At 43.0% G+C, this 15,216-nt stretch overlaps 1 protein-coding gene and 1 non-coding gene across 2 annotated transcripts in view; both read right to left on the minus strand.

Annotated features, from left to right (window-relative positions):
• Nucleotides 1-15,216, minus strand: part of PKN3 (protein kinase N3) — a 2,242,690-nt gene that overhangs the window by 796,964 nt on the left and 1,430,510 nt on the right. The gene's annotated exons all lie outside the window — the stretch shown is intronic.
• Nucleotides 2,210-2,316, minus strand: LOC122791149. Its single transcript, XR_006363115.1, has one exon. It is a non-coding gene; the product is annotated as a U6 spliceosomal RNA (small nuclear RNA).

Consider the following 15,216-nt stretch of genomic DNA (forward strand, 5'->3'; position numbering starts at 1 on the left):
ACCATTTTAACATTAAAGCTACTTGTAATACTACAGCAGTTGTGTACATGGCTACGTGCACCATGTGTTCTGCATTCTATATAGGCAAAACTATAAGGAAATTAAAGAATCGAATAATTGAGCACAAATCTGAAATAAATAGAGCAATAAATACGAATTCACTATATAAACACATAGCAGAACATGGAGCACGACATAGTTTTAAATTCAGGGTTATACACATAGTGGAAAAAACAGAGAGGGGTGGGGATATTAATAATAAATTAGAATTAAAAGAATACGAATGGATAACTAGGTTGCAAGCGGATAAAATACCAGGCATTAATGATATCATTACACTAAAACCTGTATTAAAATTCTTACAGCAGAGTAAACTGAAATGATTTGTAATTTCTATAAAATGTTTAAATGTTTTAAATTTTGTTTTAAACTATGTTATAATGTTTAATGTAATAATCACATGACTTTTGGCTGCAAGCCATGTGATTCAGACCCATACTATATATTTGATGTGATTTTAGAACTAAAATGTATGCACTGAAGAAGGGTTTTTAACCTGAAAGCTTTGCCGTGTTTTATAAACAGTTTATCTTCCAGTTTATGTGTTTTGGGGGCGGTGAGGAGCCAGTCGTCTAGGTACGGAAAGACCTGAATTCCCTGAAGCCTCAGGTGGGCTGCCACAACTGCCATGACCTTGGTGAACACCCTGGGGGCTGTGGTGAGGCCAAACGGAAGAACCCTGAACTGATAATGACTGGCCCCTAGCTGAAAGTGGAGAAACCTTCTGGATCGTCTGTCCATAAGAATGTGGTAGTACACATCCTTGAGGTCTATGGAGCACATCCAGTCGTTCTCTTGCAGGAGGGGGAGAATAGATTGCAGAGTGACCATTAGGAATTTCTATTTGGCAATGAACAGGTTCAAAGTAGACAGGTCGAGAATTGGCCTCAAGTCCCCCGTCTTTTTTGGCACCAAAAAGAACCTGGAGTAATTGCCCAACCCAGGCTGCTCTGGGGGGACATGCTGGATGGCTCTTTTTTCTAGTAACTTCTGTATTTCTGAGGCCGCAGCCTCCATCTGATTGGGTGGAACATCGGGGAGTCGCTTCGCTAGCAGGGGAAGATTCAGGAAGGGGATAGAGTAACCTCTGGTTATTATTCGGAGCACCCAGCGATCTGTGGTAATGGACTCCCAACTTGCTAGATGCTCCGAAAAACACCCTCGACTGCCTCCAGAGAGGGACAGTCGGGCAACCCCTCAGGGCTGCTGTGCAGGTCAGTCAGAGAAAGGTTCTCTCAACCCGAAATTCTTCGGCCCCCCTCTGCCTCTGCACTGGCGTCCACCTTGTCCTCCTCCTCTGCCTCTGAAGGATGAAGGGTCCGGAGTGGGACGAGACTGCTGAGACTTCTGGAACCACATCTTTCTTTGTCCTCTCTGGTTCCTTGAGAAGGACCTTTGAGGAGCAGAGAAGCGGATTCCGACGGCAGACAGCGTCTTCCCATCTTTTTTGCTCTGGAGTAGCATGTCGTGGATGGTTTTGCAGAATAGTGTAGAACCGTCAAAGGGAGCATTTGCGAAGGACGAGACTGCTGAGACTTCTGGAACCACATCTTTTTTTGTCCTCTCTGGTTCCTTGAGAAGGACCTTTGAGGAGCAGAAAAGTGGATTCCGACGGCAGACCGCGTCTTCCCATCTTTTTTGCTCTGGAGTAGCGTGTCGTGGATGGTTTGGCAGAATAGCGTAGAACCGTTAAAAGGGAGCATTCGCGAAGGACGCCTTGAAGGGTTCCGCAAAGTCACAAAGATGGAGCCAGGTGTGGAGCCGCAAGGCGACCCTTGCTCCGCTGGCTCTAGCCGCCCCCTCAGTGGCATGGGAGAGAAGCCGCATAGAAGTGTTTGATATTGACTTAAGAGTGGCCATGCGAGCCGAGAAGGTCAGTTTGTCTTCGGCTGCCATGGACTCTGGGGGAGACCCAGTGTACTCTTATCAGATCCCGCTGAAGCCTAACTACGTGTGCCAGATAATTCAGTGCCCTTATAGAAAAGGTGGCTGAAGCAAACATCCGCTTTCCAATACGGTCCATCGTCCGAGACTCCTTATCAGGAGGATGGACCGAGGAACTCTCTTGTGCCAGTTCCTTCTTGGTGGCAGCCGCCGCCACCATGGCATCTACTGGGGAACCCTTTATTCCACGCCGGCTTGTCAGAAGGGAAATATGGAACGCTTCATGAATTTGCGTGTGATCCTTGCACAGGGGCCATGCTAATCTTCTCTGTATCATTCCAATTTTAGTATATGTGCTGCCAAAGCAAGCACGGCTACCCCCAGGCAAAGAACGCACTGAGTGTGGCCATCCGCTGGGGACAGCTTATGACCACACTCAGCACATTTTGAAAAAATGGCCTTAGGGTCCTCGGCCATCACACACAAGCACATGCCCTGACACACAGTAAGGGGAAGGGAAAAAAACACTAATTCAATACTAAATATAACTAAAACACGGTTTAACTGAACTATGGGATTACTATACACACACACACCGAAAAAAATATTTTTCTAAGAAAAACACTCCTAAATTCCTCTCACCTAAAATGCTAAGAGCTCATCCCTAATGCTTCAGAAGCCGCGGCAAATGAGATCTGGGGACTGGAGGGAGGTAGCAGGGTATTGTGGGTAAGGGGGAGGAACTGAGAGCTCGGATCTTTATCTTGGAAAGCTGCTGGCTCAGATCCGATACCCACAGGTTACTGATCAAATGAAGTTAACTACTTCAGATCAAGGGATTCCTCTCGATCCTCCAGGAAGGGGGAAGGAAGATGGGATGCAAGGAAGGAAGGAGAGATCTAGGGCAACAAACATGGAATGTTATGGTGAGTACATAGCTTCTTTATGTTATGTTGTCCACATCTCGCCTTCATTCTTGCTGTTTGGGACAGCGTCCCCAGCACCTGATTCTTGGGTGGCTCACTGGAAAAAACTCTTCAGAACTGTGGAACCAAAGGATGCCCTGTTCTGGGAGGCCACATCTACTTTGTAATGAGTGATAAAAGTATGAGGATTAGGCCATGTAGCTGCTGCACAGATCGAATCCAAAGGCAATCTAGCTTGAAAGGCAATAAAGGTAGGCAAGGCTCTTGTTAAGTGCCCTTTAATCTCCCCTGGAAGTTTTTGTTTACGCAACTCGTAGACATGTTTTATAGTGTCTGAAAGCCACTTTGATAAAGTTACCTTTGAGACTGCACAACCTCTTTTATGATCCGCAAAGGATATGAACAATTGGTCAGACTTTCTAAAGTCTTTCGTCCTATGTAAATAGAAAGGTAACGGTCTATGAACGTCCAATTGATGAAAGCTTATACTCTGCCTTGTTGCAATGATTAGGGAGGGACACAGGAAGCTCTATGGATTGATTTAAATTGTAGTCAGAACATACTTTGGGTAAGAAGGAGGGGCTGGTTCTGAGAGAAACCCGAACTTTATGTAAAATCAAGTACGGGGAATGAATAGATGAGGCTTGTTAATTCTGAAACCCTTCTAACTGAGGTAATTGCAACCAAGAAAAAGGGTCTTCCAAGTCAGAAATTTGACTGAACAAGAAGCAGATGGTTCAAAGGGAGGAAGAATCAGAGTGTCTAAGATTAAATTTAGATTCCAAGGGGGAAGAGGTTCTCTTACTGGAGGTCTTAATAGGGTAGTACCTCTTAGGAATGCCTTGCATAACCTATGGGACATGATATTGGAACCCATTTCTCCCATATGGAAATTAGAAATGGCAGCTAACTGAACTCGGATAGTAGCTGGAGCTGCTCCTTGGTCAAAGGTTTCAGCAAGAAATTCAAGAATCTTTGAAATGGGAGCAGTAAAGGGATTAACCTGATTTTTGCCTGCCCAACAAGAGAACTTCTTCCATTTACTAGCATAAAGTCTCCTAGCAGTGGGCTTATGGGAGGAAATCAAAGTGTGTTTAACTGCTGGGGAATCATCGGGAAGCCTAGCTAAGACTGGAAGTGGAGAAATCAAGCTGTGAGCTTGAGAGTTTGAATGGAAGGATGGAGAGCCCCCGACTGATGCCTCAAAAGATCTGCCACTGGGTCCAAGATTCAAGGCTCCCCCTGCAGGTGAGGCCAAAGGAATGGGAACCATATCTGACAAGGCCAGTAAGGGGCAGTGAGGATTAACTTGCAACCCAATGACTGTGCTTTCTGAAGAACCTTGGGGATCAGGGGAAAAGGTGTAAAGTTGTAAAGCAGTCCTGGGGGCCAGTCGTGAACAAGTCCGTCCCAGTGTGACAGTCCTGGTGGTGGGACTAGGGCAAAGTAGCTGCTGCATTTGTTGTTGAGGGGGGTGGCAAAAAGATCGCAGCATGGCTGACACCATTTGAGAAAAATCAAGTCCGCAACTTCCTGCTTCAGAGACCACTTGTGGGGCATCAGGATAGCCCGGCTGAGCTTGTCCACTAGCACACTGGATTTCCCCGGGATGTGCATTGCAACCAGAAAGCGTTGGGAAGACATCGCCCATTGCCAAACTCAGAGCCTCTCGACACAAGGGGTAAGACCTGGTTCCACCCTGTTTGTTGATGTACCACACTAACGACATATTGTCCTTCTGAATTGCTATAGTCCCTTGTAGGTAGAGAGTCCTGAAGTGCTTGCAACACCAGAAGCACCGCTCTCATCTCCAGGACATTTATGTGCAAGTGGTTCTCGTGTTCCTGCCAAGTCCCTTGAACAGTCTGTCCCATATAATGCCCCCCCCCCAATCTGGGAAGCTTCCGTGGTCACTGTGGCTACAAGTTGGGGGGGGGGTAGAAACGGCCTGCCTATTGTCACCACAGGGGAGTGAAGTCACTACTCCAGATCCCTTTTGCAGGATTCCGTGATCGGAATCTGATGTGACATGGGTAAATCCTGGAACGACCACTGTGCAAATAGAAGCCACTGTAGAATTCTCATGTGGAAGCATAGGGACCAGAGTGATTGCCGCTGCCATAGAACCCAGGACCTTGAGGACAAATCTTGCTTGAATCCTCTTTTGTGTGAAAAGCATGACAACGTGGTGACGGATAGTTAATACTCTTTTTTGAGGCAGCTTTGCTATCATGGCCCTTGTGTCTAAATCTGCCCCTATAAAGGTAATATATTGACAAGGCAACAAGGCAGATTTTTCGTAGTTTATGGTGATCCCAATTTGAGAACAAGAGTGGATTGTGTATTCCCTCGCCCTGATTAGTTGATGCTCGATGGCGGCAGTAAGGAGCCAGTCATCTAGATATGGAAACATCCGGAATCCTTGACGCCTCAGGTGAGCTGCAACTACTGCCATGCATTTGAACACCCTGGGGACTGTGGTGTGACCAAAGGGCAGAGCTCTGAACTGATAGTGACCGTCTCGCAGCTGGAAGCGTAGATATCTCCTTGACCATCTGTCCATTTTTATGTGGTAGTACGCATCCTGGAGATCGATAGAGCACATCCAATTGTCCTGTCCCAGAAAGGGAAAAATGGACTGCAATGTTACCATCTGGAACTTTGTTTTATTGACTGACTTGTTCAGCCTGCTGAGATCCAAAATGGGTCTCCAGTCCCCTGTTTTCTTTGGAGCTAAAAAGAACCTTGAGTAAGTTTTGGATCCGATTTGGTCTGCGGGGACTTCCTGGTTGACCCTTTTTTTTAAGCAACCTTTGAACCTCTAGGTTTGCTTGATCCCGAAGACTGGGTGGAACATCTGGGAGAGAGTATTGTCTTTTTCACAAGGGAAGTAGGGAGAAGGGGATATTGTAACCTCCGGATCTTATGGATAGTACCCATGTATGTTCTGTGATTGTCTGCCAGGCTTTTGTGTACAAGGATAATCCCCCCCGGACTGTCTCCGGACTCGGGCCTCCCTTCAGGAGCACTGGAAGGGCATACCAGAGAAGGTATCTCTTTCGCCCTGATTATGTAGACCCCCTCCGTCGCGAAGTCGGCGTCTTCTGTTATTTCCCCCCTCTGCCCCTGGGGAAAAATTCTCCATGTGTGTCTGGCGAAGCTCCCTGCGATTTCCTGAACTACATTTTCCCTCTCTTCTGGCCTTTAGGATAGGGTCTAGATGGAGCAGAAAAACATACTCCCACGGCAGAGAGAGTTTTGCCATCCTGTTCACACCTGGTAAGAGTCTCTCTTACCTGAGGCCCGAAAAGGGAAAAGCCGTCAAAGGGGGCATTGGTAAAGGAAGACTTGAAAGGCTCAGCAAAATGACAAAGGCGCATCCAGGAGCATCTGTGTAAGGCTACCCTTGTGTCTGCCACCCTGCTCGCCCCATCGGCTGCATAAGAAATGACCTGCATGGAAGAGTTAACCAGTGAAGTCAAGATCGCAAGCTGAGAAGCCAGCTTGTCCAAGGCTCCCGTAGCTGTAGAATCCTGTAAAGTATCTCCTAACTCCTTGAGGAGATCCCTTTGAAGCCTTGTAAAGTGGGACAAATAGTTCAGCGACCTGAGTGTAAAGGTTGCTGAAGAAAACATACTCTTCCCATATCTGTCCATCGTACGAGACTCTTTATTCAGCGAATGGACAGATGAAGTTTCCGCTAATTCCTTCTTGGTGGCTGCTGCCACTGCCATATCATCAATGAGAACACCTTTAGACAAAAAGGGCCTGTCTTCAGGGGGTTGTAATGAATTTAATGGGCTTCCACGGAACTGGTTCCATCCTGCCTGGAGAGCTCCAAGCCTTCAGACTCACTACGTGCAACAGTGAGTCGAAAGGAGGAGATACCCAAGAGGTGGTGGGTTGGGAACCGAATACATCCAGGTACACTGACTCGTCTTCAGAAGGGGCAAGGGACTTCCAGTCACCCCTCTGTCTAAGGATTTCCTAGATGTCTGAAAAAGAGACATCTTCAGAGGGGGACTGTGCTGACCCTTCTGAGTCATCAAAGTCTGTGTCTGATGACAAGGACTCAGGGGAGTCCACATGCTTCTTCTTGCAAGTCCTCTTCCAAGGGACCTCCAAGGGATGCTCAGGGGAGGTTTCGGATGAGGTGGGTTCGCCCAATGGGGCATCCTGGAGCACGAGTTCCCTACGCTTGGGGAGGTGAGGAGGTTCAGAGGCGGACACCAGCACTGAATACAAAGGAGCTAATGGAGCCCAGGGTAGAGCTGTCTCGGCAGACAGCACGCTCATCACCTCAAAGGCATTGCAGTCCCAACTCAAAAGAATCTCCGGCTCCGAAGAAGCAGGAGACTTCCGAACTGAGGGCGACGGCTCCAAGGCCAATGTAGGAGCCAAGCTGACCTGCACCAAAGCTCAGAGTGGGAGAGTAGGGTCGGACAAGGGTCCAATGCCGCTCCCCCCTTTGGAGCCAACAAGAGAGTGTCGTCTCCCGGATCCCTCGACAGAAGGGGGTACTCAAGGAGATCAGAGCGGTAGTCGGAACCAAAAGACCAGAGGAGATTACTGGAACCAATGGCTCCACCACTACGACTTCCATACACTCCAGCTCCGAACTCAGCGTAGTCGGAGGAGGAATTGAGACAGCTGTTTGGGCTGTCTGCACCATTTCCATCTGGGATGGGCCCAAAAGTATTTTGGCTAATGCTGGTGTCCTAAGAAGCTTCCTTACCACTCTCTCCACATCATCATCCAAGAGGCTCCTGGATGACAGAGATGAATGGCTAGAAGACCAGTGACTGCCCACCACAGATTGTAATAATGGAGACTATGGAGCAGCATCAGTTCCAAGGCAGGAGACCTGGAATGCTTACAGGGCCTTACTGGCTCTGACAACACAGATGGAGCCATAGGTGAAGATGTCTTGTCGGAACCGAAAGTCAGGTCTGACTTAGCTTGTGGTTTGCACTTGTCCTTAGACGGGTCCGAACTCTGTGCCAAAGAGGACGAAGGATTGACTTTGTTCGATTTTTTAGCTGGCTGAGTCCCCTCCATGGCAGCATCAAAGGGGCTCTTCAGTAAACCTCTCAAAATTAACTTGTTTCTTCTCTCCTGCAGGACTCGTCAACTAAAAGCATAGCAGATAGAGCAAGAGTTCTGCAGGTGAACAGGTCCTCAACAATATATGCAACTCATGTGCCCGTCCATAAGAGACATCTTTTGGCAGCACGAGTTGCACTTTTTGAAACCCGAAGGCTTTGAATCCTTGGCAGTATCCTTGGACATAATAGAGAAACAGCACCATGTCTAAGGCTACTGACTACTACTAAGAAAACTATGCAATAACACTATTAATAGCACTATGTAAGCTAGACAAAGAGAAAAAACTAGGCAATAACAAAGAAAAAAATATCCTTTTTTTTATTTAACAGACAGGGAAAAACAGAGAAGCGGGGGCCTCTAAGTTAAACAGGGAACTCTCCACCTAAGGACAGCCTCTAACTTAAATGGCAACTCCTTAAAGTTAAAGGAAAGGCAAGAAAAGGAAGAACCACCCTCTAATTCAAACAGGTTTGGAAGAGGGGGAAAGGCCAGAGAGAAAAAATGGTTAATCGACACAAAAGCAAGTCACTCAGATGGGATAGGAGTAGATAGAAATACGAAGGACAACTACAGTTAACAAATTAGATAAGCTAAACTAGAAAATTTTGTTCAAAAATATAATGAGAAAAAAACACTTAGCCTGAGCCAGTATCTGCAATCTCGATGCTGCAAGTGGCAGACGAGATCTGGGTAACTACCACTAGGCATACTGGGATAGGGGCTAGCATAGGGGCTAGCTTCAAGGCAGTAAAAGCTCTCGAGCTATAGTATACGGCCGAGTCAGAGCCGAGGATCGGCTCCGAACCCAAACAGCAAGAACGAAGGTGAGCTATGGACCTAACATTGAAGGTTTTGGAGTGGCCTAGACAAAGTCCGGACTTGAATCCAATTGAGATGCCGTGGCATGACCTTAAAAAGGCGGTTCATTCTCAGAAACCTTCCGATATGGTTGAATTAAAACAATTCTGCAAAGAAGAGTGGGCCAAAATTCATCAACAATGATGTGAAAGACTCACTGCCAGTTATCACAAACACTTGACTGCAGTTATTGCTAAGGGTGGCATAACCAGTTACTAGGTTTACGGGGCAATTACTTTTTCACGTAGGGCCATGTAGGTTTGGACAGTTTTTTTTTCCTTAATAAAATCATCACTTAAAAACTGTATTTTGTGTTTACTTGGGTTATCTTTGTCTAAAATTTATATTTGTTTTGATTTATTTATTTATTCCAGTTTGATGACCGGGGAGGTCCACTGGGCTCGAAGAGCCCGTTTTCATTGAAAGCCCGGGGAGAAAAGCTCCAACAACACATAGTTACATGAATAATTACTAAGAAACTTTGCTTTACTGGCAAATAAACAGGTATCATTCATAAAGAAACAAACAATTACAATTTTGTTTAGATGATCTAAAACATTTAAGTCTGACAAACATGCAAAAAATAAGAAATCAGGAAGGGGGCAAATACTTTTCCATTGCACTGTAGGTATTTTTATACCCCAAAACAAAGCAGCAAGGCACTGAAACCAAACCAGTTACCACAAACACGATAGTGCCCAAAAGACCAAGTAGTCGCTGTAGATGTCTCCACAAAAGGTTTATTAAAATTCCACAAACGTTAAAAATTATAGATAATTTTTAACATTTGTGGAATTTCAATATAATTTTTAACATTTGTGGAATTTTAATAAACCTTTTGTGGAGATATCTACAGCGACTACTTGGTCTTTTGGGCACTATCGTGTTTGTGGTAACTATTTTTATACCCCAAGTAGACTCCAGAGAATTTTTCCTCAGGCAGATAGCAAATGGAGGTGTGATGGGGAAGAAAGAGGTAATTGGGAACAAATTTTCTGGGAATGTAATGAGTTGGCAGACTTTAAAGATTCCCTGCAGACTGCTCTGTTGGAGATAATGGGTGACCAAATTGGTGTATATAGGGAAATGATTTTCTGAGCTAAGACACAGAATCAGAATTGCCTAGACATAGTAAGGTCTTGCTGAGTCTAATTATGGTGGCTGCCAAAAAAGCAATTGCTAGAAAATGGAAATCAAAGTGTAAACCAACTGCGCAAGAAGTGGACAATATAGTAAGAGATAAAACCACTGAAATTGGCATCTTTAGAAAAATATAGGAGCAAATTACATAAGAAAAAATGTGAATTGTAGGAACAATATATGCAGGGGAGGAACGAGATTTAAAAGAAGGCAGGATTTGAATGAGCTATGCAATGTTTGACTGACAATGATTGGGTACATTAAAAATGGATGTATAATGTTTGCAATTAAAATGATGTTAATATGGAATGTGATGTATAATGCTTGCAATTAAGATTGTCAGTATGGCTTTTCATTTATTTATATAAACATATGATTGTCTATGTCATAAGTGATAATTTAATAAAAATGTTACTTGTGCAAAAAAAAAAAATTGTGCTCCTCCTTATTGAGAGGGGACTCCAACGACATCTAACCTCAAACGTCTGATTATTGAGAAACACTACACCTTCTGACTGGGCGAGTTAGCCCATTTATGTTCCATGATGCTCTCATGCTTCAAATTTGGTCTGCAAAATGACTTGGCTACCAGGGAAGCACCTATATTCTATAGTTTAGAACCTAATTTTTGCATGCATTGTCCCACTTAGTTAATTTCTTGCCGGGGCATCCATTCAAAATGTATACAATAGGTAAAGCTGCCATTGATAGCTTCATGCAAACAACTCACTGGTTCAGTTTCTTGTTCTTCTTATACCTCAAAGCCGGATAATCATCAGTTCCCAGCCAACTGGCCTATTTGTTCTCTCGGCACCAGGAGGAGAGGCCATCAGGGTGGTTCAGTATTTTTTTTTATGTCCTACCCACCGTCAACCCACCAAGTGGTAACCCATGGGTGGGGTTGTGCAATGGGTACCAGTTAGCTACCACTTACTTCCATAAGGGGCTGATGTCAGCCAAAATGCTTCACTCACTCATTTTAGGCACTGCATGACTAATTCTCTGGCTTCCACCAAGGAAACTAACTCGTGCACATGCCCCCTTACTTGAACTGTGCCCATTCTCCCTATCAACTGCCAAAGTTACTACTTAAACTCCATTCACCTGAGCCATAATCAGAATATTATCCCTGTACACAGCTGTTGTAGGTACTGGCTCAATATTTTTTTATTCAGTGTTAACCAACTCATACTCTGAATTAATGATAGTACTTTTCAAATAAATACCTCACAGTAAGGAACAGAATACCTTCTACAATGCTTTCAATGGGCATGTTAATTTTCTGCACAATACGGCCTATTCTGTTATCCACGAATGGTAGCTGCAAAGTTCAGTACTGCAGTCCTCCATTAGTCCAGCCCCTACCATGGGTGTATGTTTAATCTGGGTAATGTGAAGTGGATAAACAATTCCTAACTGGTTAAGAATGATTTGACTTCACCTTTGGACTTATCTAACTCAGTTACTATCAACTTCAGTTTTAACAAATCAATTGGCAAAGGTGTTGCCAAAATTGATGGGTATGGATCAGTGTGGTTTTGTGGAGGGGAGGCAAACATCGGATATTAACAGAACAATGATGATTGAGAAGAAGCAGAATGTAAAAAAAAAAAATCTCTGCTGTTAGTAGGTCTTGATGCAGAAAAAGCATTTGACAGAATAAGCTGAGATTTTATGAGTAGGGCTGGAAGCATTTACATTCCCTGATACAAAAAGGTTAATTAGGATACATGAAGGATCAGAGGCAAGAATTAAATAGCAGGGTTCCTCTCATACAAGCTGTGTTTGAACACAGGAACCAGGCAGGGTGCCCTCATTCCCCTTTGTTATTTGCTTTACATTTAGAGCTATTGGCACAGAAAATAAGGGACCCGGAAATACAAGGATATAACTGGTATGGTAATCAAGAAAAGTTGGCTTTATTTGCAGATATTTTGTAACCGATAAATCCAGAAAAGAACATTTCAGTGCTGTGGAACAATTTGACAGTTTCAACCCTTTCAAGGATATAATATTAATGCAGATAAAACAAAAGTTATAACCATAAATTATGCATCCACACATGGATTGGTTCAGCAATACCCACATTTATGGGGACATGAGATAAAGTATTCAGGAGTACAGATTAAAAATCTTCTTTTATGGCAGCTAAAGATATATGGGATGAGACAAAAATGATAATACAAAAATTGAGAAACTGGACACATTTATGGTTATGGATAGCAAGATACAAACAGTGAAAATGTTTTTTAGTCCTTTAAAGTCTTGTATATGGCTTGTGCATACTTATCAACATGAACAGAAGTTTTGGACAATAATAAAAAAAATGAAACAATGTATTTGGGAGGGAAAGAGGACAAGGGTTAAGTAGGATACTTTAATCTTTCCAATACAAAAGGGTGATTTATGTTTACCTAATCTGAAGGGATATTGTAGTGCTACACAGTTAAGGCTTGCATACATAACACAAGCAGGAGATTATAATTCAAAGTGGAAATGGATGACGATGAAGCAATTGGGAAATTCTAGTAGTAGAGAGAGACGAGGATTTTGGATGCAGATCCTTCAGGAGAATACTGAACATTATATTCATTAGTAGCTGAAAGAAGAACTAAGCCAACATGAGAAGGCAGATTTTTGCAATAGAGATGACTGCAAGTAGGGGTACAGAAATTAAGTAAAAGGGGGCTGGACCAAGACACTGGGAGTAAACAACTCAAGAAGGAAATTTATAATAGAGTGGGATGAGATCAATAAGATACTTGGACTGCAGGCTAAAGACTGCTTTCCCTACCAGGGCATGATCTCGGACTACAAGCAAACAGAAAGGGTTAGGGGAATTTTAAGTGAAAGATCTGCCCTGGTAGAGTTTTAGATGAATATAGTACTGAGGCAGCTGTTAAAACAGAGACATTAGTAGGGCATATAAAATATTTCATGATGACTATTCGAATCAATCAGAGGAGGTTAGAAAAAATTCGGTAGAGATTGGAAAAGCAATTTGCAAGAAAACAATGGGAAGACATATGTATGGATCCCATGTATGCAATCAAATCCAGAAGGTTTAGTGCCTTTGCTTTCAAGTGTTTGCATAGTTATTTTTATACCCCAATCAGACTTCAAAGAATTTTTCCTCAGAAAGACAGCAAATGGAGGTGTGATGGAGAACAAAGTGGTAACTGGGAACATATGTTTTGGGAGTGTAATGAGTTGGCAGATTTTAGAAACTCCCTATAGAGTACTCTACCAGAAATATTGGGTTAACAACCCCAAGTAGACTACAAAGAATTTTTCCTCAGGTGGATAGCAAATGTTGGGGGTGTAACAATCAAGAAAGAGGTAGCTGGGAACATATTTTTTGGGAGTGTAATGAGCTGGCAGACTTTAGGGATTCCCTGCAGGCCACTCTGAAGAACATGCTGAGTGAGCAGACTGGACGGACTGGGGGAGAGGATTTTTACGAATTATGATACAGAATCAGAGTTGCCTAGACACAGTAAAGCCTTGCGGAGTCTAATTATGGTAGCTGCCAAAAAAGCAATTACTAGAAAATGGAAATCAAAGTCTAGACCAACTTTACTAGAAAAAGTGACTATAATAACAGAGATAAAACAACTGGAATTGAGATCTTTGGAAAAGGGAAAGAGCAAATCTCATAGGAAAAATGGGAATTGTGGGAGCAATATATGCAGAGCAGGAACAAGGTTTAAGAGGCAGGATTTGAATGAGCCATATAATGTTTAACTGACAATGACCAGAAGGTTTATAAGTGATGTATAATGTTTGCAACTACAGCTGTTTCAAGGGTGTCTGTGATGTAAACTCTCTGCAACTTAAGTGCTATCATTTTGTATGTTTTTCATTTATATAAATGTAAGATTGCCTTTGTCATATGTGAAAATTTAATACAGATGTTTGGGAAAAAAAGAAATATTGGGTGAACAAATAGTTGTAAGTAAGGAAATTAATCTTTTGAGCAGAGATACAGTATCTGAATTGCCTACGCATAGTAAGACCTTAAGTTTATTTATCTTGGCATACAAAAAAAAAATTTCGGGGGAAAAAAAAAAGGAAATTAAAGACTACACAAACTGTACTTGAGATACTGAATACTATAAATATTATAAAAATGGGAAGAGGGGTTGTTAGAAAAGGCAAGTAGCAAGTTACATAGAAGTAAATGCCAAATTGTGGAAACAATATATGCATAATAATATTCAGGGAGAGTAAGGTTTAAGGGAAGGCAGGAATTTAGCAATTTTTTGTAGTGTTGGACTGATGATAGCAGCAAAAGAAAATTTATGTCATGTATATTGTACTGAAATGGAACAAAAGTTACAAGTTTTTTTCTTTGCTGTTAATGTACGTTTGCCTATGTCTTAAGTAATAATTTAATAGAGGTGTTTAAAAAAACAAATAAATTGGCAAGGGTCATGCATATTTCTGACAATACTGCATTTATCCTTTCTCTGTCAAGTTTCAAAAGGAACTGCCTACTTGCTAAAACTATCAGGTCTCATCATATCAGCCTGCCCATAAAGATTCTAAAGCTGCAGTGCAGGAGGACCATAACTTATTACTTAATGGTAGTAAACTATAACCACACTCTGTAAACTTTCTGCATCCTCATTACCTGTAGACTGTGTATGATTATTCCCACAAAAATGCAAAATTAGAAGTTATGTACTTATCATAACTTGGCATCCGTGTTGCCCATTTTCATTCTTCCTCGACTCTGCCAGATGCACAAGACTTCGGATCCAACACTCGAGCTCCTCCCTACACCCATAATGCTCTATTCTATCCTCAACACCTCAAATCAAGTTTTCTGCCTAATCTTCCACTTTATAATAGAGAGAGATATAGACACATGGAACGAAAAGATTACAATACAGTCTAACAGACACTTCTAGAAGTGACAGGGCTGGGGGATGGATGAGTGGAAGGTGAGGAAGAATAAAAATGGACAACACAGATGCCAAGTTATAGTAAGTCCACAACTTCTAAATCTGATGACGTCCTTATCATTCTCTCTCACAAATGGGACAGAATCCCCAGGTACATAGCCCTCAGGAGGCACTCACGGAAGGACATGCCAAAGCACTGTCGAACCCAAAGAAGCTCTTCTTCTGGAGACTATGTCTAATTTGTAATATGTAACAAAAGTATGAGCCTTTGACCAAGTGGCTGCAGCACAAATCAATGGAAGTCCTTGACAAAAAAGGAGATGATGTAGCCATTA

The sequence above is a fragment of the Protopterus annectens genome, chromosome 16.part0, assembly GCF_019279795.1.
Source record: "Protopterus annectens isolate FY-2018-M chromosome 16.part0, PAN1.0, whole genome shotgun sequence".
Classification (NCBI taxonomy): Eukaryota; Metazoa; Chordata; order Ceratodontiformes; family Protopteridae; genus Protopterus; species Protopterus annectens.